General features: G+C 55.6%; 1 long non-coding RNA gene across 1 annotated transcript; it reads right to left on the bottom strand.

Moving 5' to 3' along the window:
* On the bottom strand, positions 978 to 9325 carry LOC108637869. Its single transcript, XR_001919377.1, has 4 exons — positions 9044 to 9325; positions 5961 to 6128; positions 5080 to 5192; positions 978 to 1418 (listed from the first exon to the last, which is right to left on the bottom strand). It is a non-coding gene; the product is annotated as an uncharacterized LOC108637869 (long non-coding RNA).

The raw sequence follows: 9628 nt of genomic DNA, 5'->3' as shown, positions 1-9628 counted from the left end.
GCGTTCTCCCTGCCCCGATCCCCCATCAGCGCTCCGTATTTGTTTGCTCGGTTCCGGCCCTCCCCAGCCCCCTGCTGCCTCCTGGCTCCCCGTTTGCCAGTCGGCTCTCTCTCCCTCTCCCGGGGGCTCCATGGGTCACTGAAACCGAAACAAGCCCCGGCTCTGATGGTTAAACCAGATGCCCAGACCTCGTCCCGCCTGGGCCCCATCCCAGGTCAGGAGGAGCCACAGGGCTGCTGCAGAGGCCCCGCCCCGGCAGCATCAGACCGCGGGGGGCCTCGATCCCCAGAGGGACAGAGCCAGACGAGGGGAAACCCAATCCCGGACACATGGAGATCATTTGCAGACAGGACCGAATCCGTGACCAGCGGAGGGGAGGGAACGTGGAGTGAGGGGTGGGCTGGCCAGGGAGCACGAGGTGGGGGTGGAGGGGGGAGGCCAATGAGAGAGGGGCCCGGGCCAGCTCTGGGCCAGCCCCAGACCAGGCTCCAAGGCAGGGAGCCCGGGGGCAAGGCTCCCACCCTCTCTGGGCCTCCACATCCTCCTTGCAAAGACAGAGAGGACTGCAAGAGATAGCTCACAGCCGCACCTGACCCTGTGCCCAGCACACAGTCAGCCCCCAGCAAACGGGGTTGATTTGGAGCTGAGGCAGCTGAGGCCCAGAGAGGTTGTGTGACTTGCCAAAGGACACACAGCGAGTCAGCACAGGAGTGGCGCTGGAATCACTCAAAAGGCCCTGGGAAAATGATACGTCCATAGGGAAGGGCTCAGAGGTAGCAGCCGGCTACTGTTTGCCAAACTGGGTGTAGTTTGAGTGGCCTTTGTCTGCCCGTGGGCAGCTCTTCCCTCTACCTATTTCACTGGGAGTCCGGGGACCCCACCCCCCAGAATGGCTCCCACTCATTTTGTTTTGCTTTTCATTCACATATGACACAGTTCACCCATGTGAAGTGTAAACTCAACAAGTTTTGGTATATTCTATGATTTTAAAATTGCTGTAAAATATATATAGTGTTAAGATCACCATTTAAAACCATTTTAAGTGAACAATTCAGTAACATTAAGTACATTCACAATGTCATAACCTTGTGCAACCATCACCGCTAACTCCAAAATGTTTTCAACACCCCAAACAGAAACTGCTCCCATGGAGCGATTAGCCCCGCCCCTCCTCCCCGCAGCCCCTGCTAGCTTCTACTCCTCTCTCTATGGATGAGCACATTTAAGTGGAAGCACACAGTGTTTGTCCTTCCGTGTCTGGCTTCTTTCACTTTGGGTTTTCCACGTTCATCCACATTGTCGCCTGTGTCAGTATTTCATTTCTCTTGAAGGCTGAGTCAAACTCCGTTGGAAGAACAGACCATATTGCGCTGTTTTCATCTGTGATGGGCACCTGGGCCGCTTCCGCCTCTTGGCTCCTGTGAATAATATTGCTGTGAACGTGAGTGAACCCTGCTGGAGTCTCTGTTTAAGAGTCCTTTGGGTGAGCGAGCACCCAGGCGAGGAATTGCTGGGTCACAGGGAGACTCCAGGTTCCCTTTTGAGGACCCACCAAACTACGGCTGCACCAGGAGTCCGCAGCCCCCTGGCTTGGAGTCCAGCCCATATAAAGATGTAGGGACTGGGGCCCAGAGCTGGTCACCTCTCGTCTGGACCTCCCAGGAGACTCCTTGCTACCCCTGCCTCTGCCTTAGCTCCTCCTGCCTGAGAGATCCTCTCCAAACTCTCAGAACCCATGTGTGGTCCCCATGGCTCTCTGGATAAAATCCTCGGACGTGATGCCTTACATGGAGCCCTCCTGACTCCAGGCTGGATGGGGGTCCCCCCTCAATGTCCCACCTTTGCTTCTATACCACCACAGCACTGATCAGGTGCCCTGGGCTTCCTACTGACTCGCCTGTCATGTCTGCTCATGGTCCTCAGTGTAGGAGGTGCTCAATAAATAAATATATTTCACGGATGAAGAAAGGGGACTCAGAGAAGGAAACTGACCTGCCTGAGGACACTGAGCTGAGAAGCGAGGGTAACCCGAAATGGGTTAACTTCTAATTCAAGAAGAGAGCGGGTGTCAAGTGCCTGGCACATAACTGGTGTTCGAAACATATTAGGTGCCAGTTTCTCTCCCATCCCTTGCCTTGGGATCCTAAATGCCCCTGGGTCCAACCCAAGTGTGTGTAAGTTGCTCAGTCATGTCCAACTGTTTGCAACCCCATGGACTGTAGCCTGCCAGGCTCCTCTGTCCGTGGACTTCTCTAGGCAAGAATACTGGAGTGGGTGGCCATTCCCTTCTCCAGGGGATCTTCCTGACCCAGGGATTGACTCCAGGGCTTCTGCATTGCAGGCGTATTCTTTACTGTCTGAGACACCAAGGAAGCCCAGGTCAAGCCCAAGCCCTACCTCTAACTCCCTGTGTGACCTCGAGCAAGGCTGTTGCCCTCTCTGAGCCTCAGTTTCCCATCTGTGATCTAGGGGCTGGAATTTGAGGCTTCTCCAGCCGCCACCACCCCCCTACCTCCTAGCAGATTCCTAATAGCTCAGCTGGACCCCCTCGCCGACCCCTCCTGCCCACAGGTAATTAGAGGAACGCGTGGGGGTCGAGGGCAGGGGAAGCCCCAGCAGGCAGCTCCTTCCTCTGAAAGGAGCCCCTCAACACTGCCGGCCCAGCCCCCGCTGCGAGAACAAAAGGCCTTGTGGACGTTCAAAGCAAGGAACTGGGCGGGAGGCCAGCGTGGGCGGCCGTAGAGATGGCCACGGGGCTCGTGGCGGGGATGGCCGGCAACTGGAAGCTGTCCCCATCCATCAGTCAGCGGTGACAGCTCCCGGGGCCCCGCGGCCCCCTGCAGCCCAGCCAGCTGACCATCCCGGCTGCACGGGCCACCCCCACCCCCTCCCACCCGGTGGCTGCAGTCTGATGACCTGAATAATGGAGCCGCCTTGAGCGTCCGGCCACAGTGACAGACACAATCTCTGATCCAGGCCTCTCACACTCTGCCACTGAGCGTTACTGTCTCAGCCACAGCCCCGGCCACCAGCCCGCCGCGTGAAGAGAGAGATATGACATTCCGACGGGGCTGGGCAGCCTGAGCTGGTGCGCCCAGGGGCCTGGGAGTCCGGGAGTTGACCAGAGCTTGGCCTTGCTTGATGCCAGCCCCCTGTGTGACCCTGGGCAAGTCTTGATCCCTCTCGGGGCCTCAGTTTCCCCTTTTGTGAAATGAAGGTGTCACATCCAGCTTCAGTGGGTGAATTCTGTGGTGCTCAAGGGTTTGGGGAGACAAGTGAAGGTGGGAATGATGTGAGCTGGATGATCTGATATCAAATCTCATGTCCACTTGCCCCTGAGGTGAGATCCCAGGCAAGGTACTCAGTGCTTGCGATCCACCTTCTCCTTCCTGCCTGTAAACTGAAGACCATCCACGCACTTCTCTGAAATGAGACCATCATTGTAAAACGCTCAGCCCAGTGCCTGACCTGAATCTTACAGACACAGACCATCAGCCAAATGACTAGTTAATTCCTGGGAAGGATAGAGTGAAGAGTCCAGGAAGGGTCCTGAGAGGCAGGGTTGGAGATGAGCCTGGAAGAGCATTCTGGGCAGAGGGAACAGGCGGTGTGGATGCTCAGAGTTAGGATCAAGCTAGGGGAGGGGGCTGGTGTTTGAGGGATATGGTGGAGGGGAGTGATGGAGGGAGGCGGACTAGGCATTGCAAAGGGACTGGCTTTGCTGGGTGTCTTTGGGAAGCTGCTTGGCCTCTCTGGTTCTCCACAGCTCTGTCTGTTCCTTGAGCTCCACACTGGGATCTGCCTCGTGGAGTACAAGGAGGAAGAGAGGCGGCGAGCTAAAGGGCTCAGAATGGCCTTGCATGAAATAGACACTCAGGATCTGGGAGCTATTTTGCATCATCGTCATCCTCGCCATTGTGCAGCATGCTGAGCGCTTTGACAGATCATATCGGCTTTCTGTCGCCAGGTGCTTCTCTTTTAGAGAACACTGGAGGCCAGGGATGTCGACGGGTACGAGAGAGTTCCTACAGCGTGGGTGGTAAGAGGAAGGAAAAAAAAAAAAATTGGAAACAGCCTAAATGTCCATCAGCAGGAGGATGACTCAATGAATAGTGACATCCTCGTACCGCGGACGAGTCTATCGCAGTGACAGTGTGGCAACTGGAGCGTCACGTATCAACAAGGATCAGTCTCAAACGAGGATGCTGAGCCAAAAAAGCAATCACCGAAAATACATATGGGATGCTTGCATGTAGAGAAAGTTTTAAAACATGCCAAGCTGCGCTGTAGACCACGTGTGGATATGCACGTAGGTGGTGGAGAAGCCAGCGGGGTGGGGGAGTGATGACACAGGCTCAGGAGCGCAGTTCTCCCGCGTGGGGGGTGGGGGGCAGCGCTGGGGGACTGGCCAAACCCCAGGGCTCCCTTCCAGCATCCTCTGCTGCATTTTTATGATCATCTGACATGGTATGTATCGTAACCTTTCTTGTTTGTCGTTAGTGTTCCTTACTAGAATGGAAGCTCCATGAGGCCAGGGATCTTGGCCTGATTAGGTCCGTGCTGCGTCCCCAGAGCCTAGAATGGTGCTCTCTGTAAGTGTGTATTGAATGGGCAGGAGGGAGGAAAGGAAAGAAGCACAGGAAGGAGTAAATTAGCATTGCAGAGAGAAACACAAGGCCTTCCTATGCAAGACTCCCCTGGAGGCTCAGACGGCAAAGCATCTGCCTGCAGTGCAGGAGACCTGGATTTGATCCCTGGGTTGGGAAGATCCCCTGGAGAAGGGAATGGAAACCCACTCGAGTATTCTTGCCTGGGAAATCCCATGGCAGAGCAGCCTGATGGGCTATAGTCCACGGGGTCACAAAGAGTCGGACACGACTGAGCAACACACACACACACACACACACACACACACACACACACACACACACACAACTTCCTTATACAAAGGAAAACATCAGGACCCCAGGTGCAGTCAGAGGGTGGCTTGAGGAAATGGAGAAAGACCACCCCCTCTATTACCTCTGCCTTCGGGGATTCCAGCCACCCCAACCCTGTGGCTCAGGGGTCCCCACGCACCTGACATTCTCCCTGGAGCTGGGGGGACGGGAGCCTGAAGTGAGCCCTCTCTCTCCTCTGCTGGGAAAGTAGATAGGAGACAGGGTCCACTGAGCCACAGGGAGTCTGCCTGCCTGGTGTAGGAGAGGTTCATCATCTCCGAGTCAGGGTGGCCCAAGAGACACAGATGCCCTGAATGACCGTGTTCTTTGCCACCATGGCCTCCCCCGATGGCCTGAGGTCAAGACATCCCGCCAGACTTAAACCCACCAAGCCAGACACCCTGTGCCCCCAAACCCAGGTCCCCAGGGTCCTGCCCTCTAATAATTTTCACCAGGTGTGTCCGGCTTTCTCCATTCCCTGCCCCCCTCTCTGCCGGACCCTACTGCGGCCTCCTGGCTCATCTCCCTAAGACCCCCTCTGACCCCTCCCAGCCCTCTCCTCGAAGTTGACCAGGTCCCCTCACCTGGCCCAGCCTCCATGGGCCTCACAGAACTCGGGGCACGGTCTCCGCCACAGCCAGAGGCCCTGCCTGCAGCTCCCCAGAGTCATCCCCGCCACCCCCCACCCACACTCTGCTTCAGCCGCTTCCCCCGAGGTCCCCTCCCACTTTGTACACACCGGCCCCTTCCCTCCTTCCCCCCAACACACCCCCCACCAAACCCCCGGCCACTGAACGTTCCTCCTTCTTCAATAACTCAGCTTATAAGCACACGCCCCACCACCTCCATCAGGAAGCCTTCCTAGACTTCCCAGCCTAGGTGAAGACCCTCTTTGGGACTCTGCCAGCACCCTGGGTTTCCTGTTGCACTCAGAAGAGTGAGCTGCAGTGGGACAGAAACCACGTTCTGTGCACCACTGCACCCCTGGTACTGGGTCCGGGGAAGGCGTTGGTTACATACCTGCTGAATGAATGGATGGATGGGTGGATGGGTGGATGAGTAAACAAATGAAGAAACCACCTGGATTTAAGCCTCAGGATCCTTTGGAAGGTCTAGTCGCAGGGATTCAAAGCCATCTGAACTCGAGGCCTCCGGGGGGGGTGGGTCTGCCTGGCCCCACAGCCCCTTCTTGCAGGGAATAAAGACGTAAGGAGTTTATCGCCTGTTCCGAGCACTTGTCCAACCCCACCTGTAATTCCCCCGCCAAGTAAAGTGAGCATGATATAGCTGATAAAACTGCATTAAAATTCCCCTCGGCCTGATTTCCCTACAGGAAAATGGTGGAACCCTAAATCGTGATGGGCATGAAATACAGCCAGGAGTGGGCAAGAGCCGCGCTGCTGGGAGGAACCAAGGAGCAGGGAGCTGCAGCCTCATAAATTGCCTGGAGCTGCTGCCCTAGAGGCTCAGCCCAGAGGAGGCTTCCTGAGCCGCTCCCATGGCGGGGGCTGCGGGGAGGCCGACCCTCTCCCAAGCAGCATGGAAGACTGTCCAGATAGGATAGGCCTGGAACATTTCGGGTTGGGGTGGGGCAGGGGGAAGAGTTACAAACCCTTTTGCGCCTTCAGCCCCTCTGAAGCACCTACTTTAACTAATCCCTACAACAGCCCCAGGAGGAAAGTGCCTTCATCATGCCTGTTTCCAGATTTGAGTCTCAGAGAAGTTCAGGACCTTGCCCCAAGGCACACAGCTGAACAGGGCAGAAGAGGCGGACGGAGGCCAGGCCTGAGGATGGTCTGGTATGGGGAGAGGAAGTTTAAACAGTAACTTTTTCCTCTCCACCCTCTCTATATCCTTACAACTTCCTGTCTTTGGCAGCTCCCACCACCCTTCACAACAACGGGGGTGCAGACCCCAAGAGATGTCGAGGAAGAGTAGGGAGTGCCATCCAGGCAGGCTTCTCATGACAGCACTTTCTTCCCACTGTGTTTATTTTTGAAGACACCTTCTGTTGGCAGCCACTGATATCGGTTTCCTGTTATGTTCAGCGAGATAAAGCTTCCCTTTTAAGAAATCTCTTCATGTGTTTGAAGTGAGTCAACTTAAAGAAAATGTTAGGTAAGTAATGCAGGTGATAATGAGTCAAATCTGCAGACCTCGCCTCCTCTCCTGCCACGTCAGCTCCTTTTGCACTGCCTCTGCCTCCTCCCTGGGGCAGGGATCGCTGCCGGCTTAGTTCAGGGGTCTCTCCCGAGTGGCCTAGTGCTCAGCACTCAGTAGATGCTCAATAAATAACTGTGAGATGAAGGCAGTGGCCATGTAGGAGTTGGGTACTGAAAACATGCACAGCCAGCCCCTTTGCGTGCAATTCTAAAACCCTCCGACCCTGATATTCTGTTGCTGTCCGGGATTTCATGGACTCAGATTCAGGAGCCCTAGGTGCGGGGAACCCAGGATCTTGGCTCTGTGGTTCTCTGATGCCAGGCTTCTCTGTCCCTAAGGCCTTCAGTGGCTCAGAAGTGTACACAGTTGCTCGGAGACTCTAAGAATGTGGATGGATGGATGAGTGTAAGACTGGATGGACAGACAGGTAGATGGATGGAAGGGTGGTGGGCAGTGCATGGACAGATGGGTGGATGGAAGGATAGGCAGACAGATGAGTGGATGGGTAGTGAGGATGAAAGAATGAGAAGGAGAGAGACAGGATAGTTTAATGGATGACTACTTGGCAAACAGTTTTCATGAAGAGTGCCCCTCCCCTCTTCCGAAAGCTTCCAATCATCCACCAGCTTCTTCATCCCGATCCTGTCCAAGACACATCCCTATAACATAACATCAAGCTAATGACTGCAAGAAAGAACTGCAAGGAGAGAAGAACAAAGCTTCAAATACTGGTGAGACCTGCCAGACGAGAGGAAACCAGCCTCGAGAACATAAAGAGAATGAGTGGCTTAAGCATAGACCTGAAGCAGGAACTCAGCGGCACTCAGGGTATTTAAGGAGCAGAACTGAGAGCAGTGGGAGTGACGCTCTGCAGGAAGGAGGAAAAGAGGGCCTCGCGGGCGGAGTTTGCACTGGGATGGATGCCACGGGTTTCAGACAGGGGGCTGACTCGACCACCGACTCAGCACCCAGCTCACCGTTGCTCCTGGGGGAGGAGGGGCAGGGTTGGGAACAAGAGAGGCAGAAGAGAGAGAGGGTGGCGAGGCAGGGAGGCGGCCGAGCGCGGGCTCGGGCATGTTTGGAGGGGGACCCATCAGGTCTTGGCGATGGGTCACCTATGGAGAGTGGCCAGTGCTGGAAGCAGGGATGACTCTCAAGTCTTCTGGATTTCAGCTCTGAGAGTGTGGTGGGAGCCGAGATGGGGCTGGGGAAGCCTGGCTGGGATTGCAGATGGGATGCCCAGCACTCTTCTCTCCCTCCATCTGTAGAGAAATGCTTGATGGGGCACCTACTATGTGCCTGGTCGTGCACTGGACTCACAGAGAGAATGTACCAACTCCCCCACCTCCCGGCCACGCAGCACATCATGTACCCGACCAAGTTCCCACCAGCTCACCAAATACCCTGGGAGTGACAGGACCAAGTGTCCGGCGGTGTCAGATTCCCCCAGTCCCTCCCCCCCAGCAACCAGCTGGCCCCATGTTCATGGCGCCAGGCCACTCAGAGTGCAGGCGACCTTCCCGAGTGGCCGGTGCCCTGGGTGCTAATCCCTCCCCCAGCCCGGCCTTCTCCTGGATGGGCACACCCAGGACTTACACAATGGTGGCCCAGGACACCCCCAGAGGTCATGCCCTCAGAGAAGAGACAGCAGCTACCCAGCTGGCCCTCGCCAACTGTGTGACCTTGGGCGGGCCACGTTCCAGGAAAGATCACCCTTAGGTGTCATCTGTTGACCTGTGTTCACACAGCACCTTCTGTGTGCCAGACTCAGTGGGAACAAAAGAGACCCTTCTTGTTAGACTACCCCCTCCCCCACTGCCACCAATATCCTACCCAGAAACAGATAAATCAAGAAAGATTTCCAGAGCGAGGGCTTCTGGGGAAACCCAAGTGAAAGCATAGATCATCACAGACCACACACATCCCTTCTTTCATCTTACCTTCACGTTACCCCCAGGACAACCAGGGAGACGTGAGGAAATTGAGGTGCTCAAAGCTGGAAGTTCCTTCCCAGGTTGCATACGTATCACACCTGCCTCTTACAGCTGCTGCTGAAGTGTCAGGCTTGGCATCCGCTTTATCTAACCATGAGAGAGGCAAGTGACCACGTGAGCTGGAGGCTCGTGGGCAGAGAATAGACTAAGAAATGGAATGTGTTCTGGGGGTGTCTGATGGAGGACTTGAGGGTCTCTTGCCTACTCTGAAATGCCCCCTCCGAAATGCCCCCTCCTGACCATGCCAATTCTATCCCTTCCAAAAAGGATCTGAGAACTCCCCAGGTCCCACACGAGAGCCAGGGTTGGAAAGATGAATCGGTCAGGGTTACACAAGGCTTTGCCAGTCGCTAAATTTACAACTGCAATGTGAACCTCAGGACACAGTAAAAACACTTGGGGGAAAACCTGGGGCCAAAGGGAGAACTTCAGACACCTCTCCAGGCCCTCTGAGTCCGGCAGAGCGAGGCAGTTCCCAGTTGGGCCCGGAGAGAGGCTCTCAAAGCCAGCCTTGCAGACAGTTGGAGAGTT

Source organism: Capra hircus, chromosome 17 (assembly GCF_001704415.2).
Source record: "Capra hircus breed San Clemente chromosome 17, ASM170441v1, whole genome shotgun sequence".
Taxonomy (NCBI): Eukaryota; Metazoa; Chordata; class Mammalia; order Artiodactyla; family Bovidae; genus Capra; species Capra hircus.
This window is presented reverse-complemented; position numbering and strand designations above follow the sequence as displayed.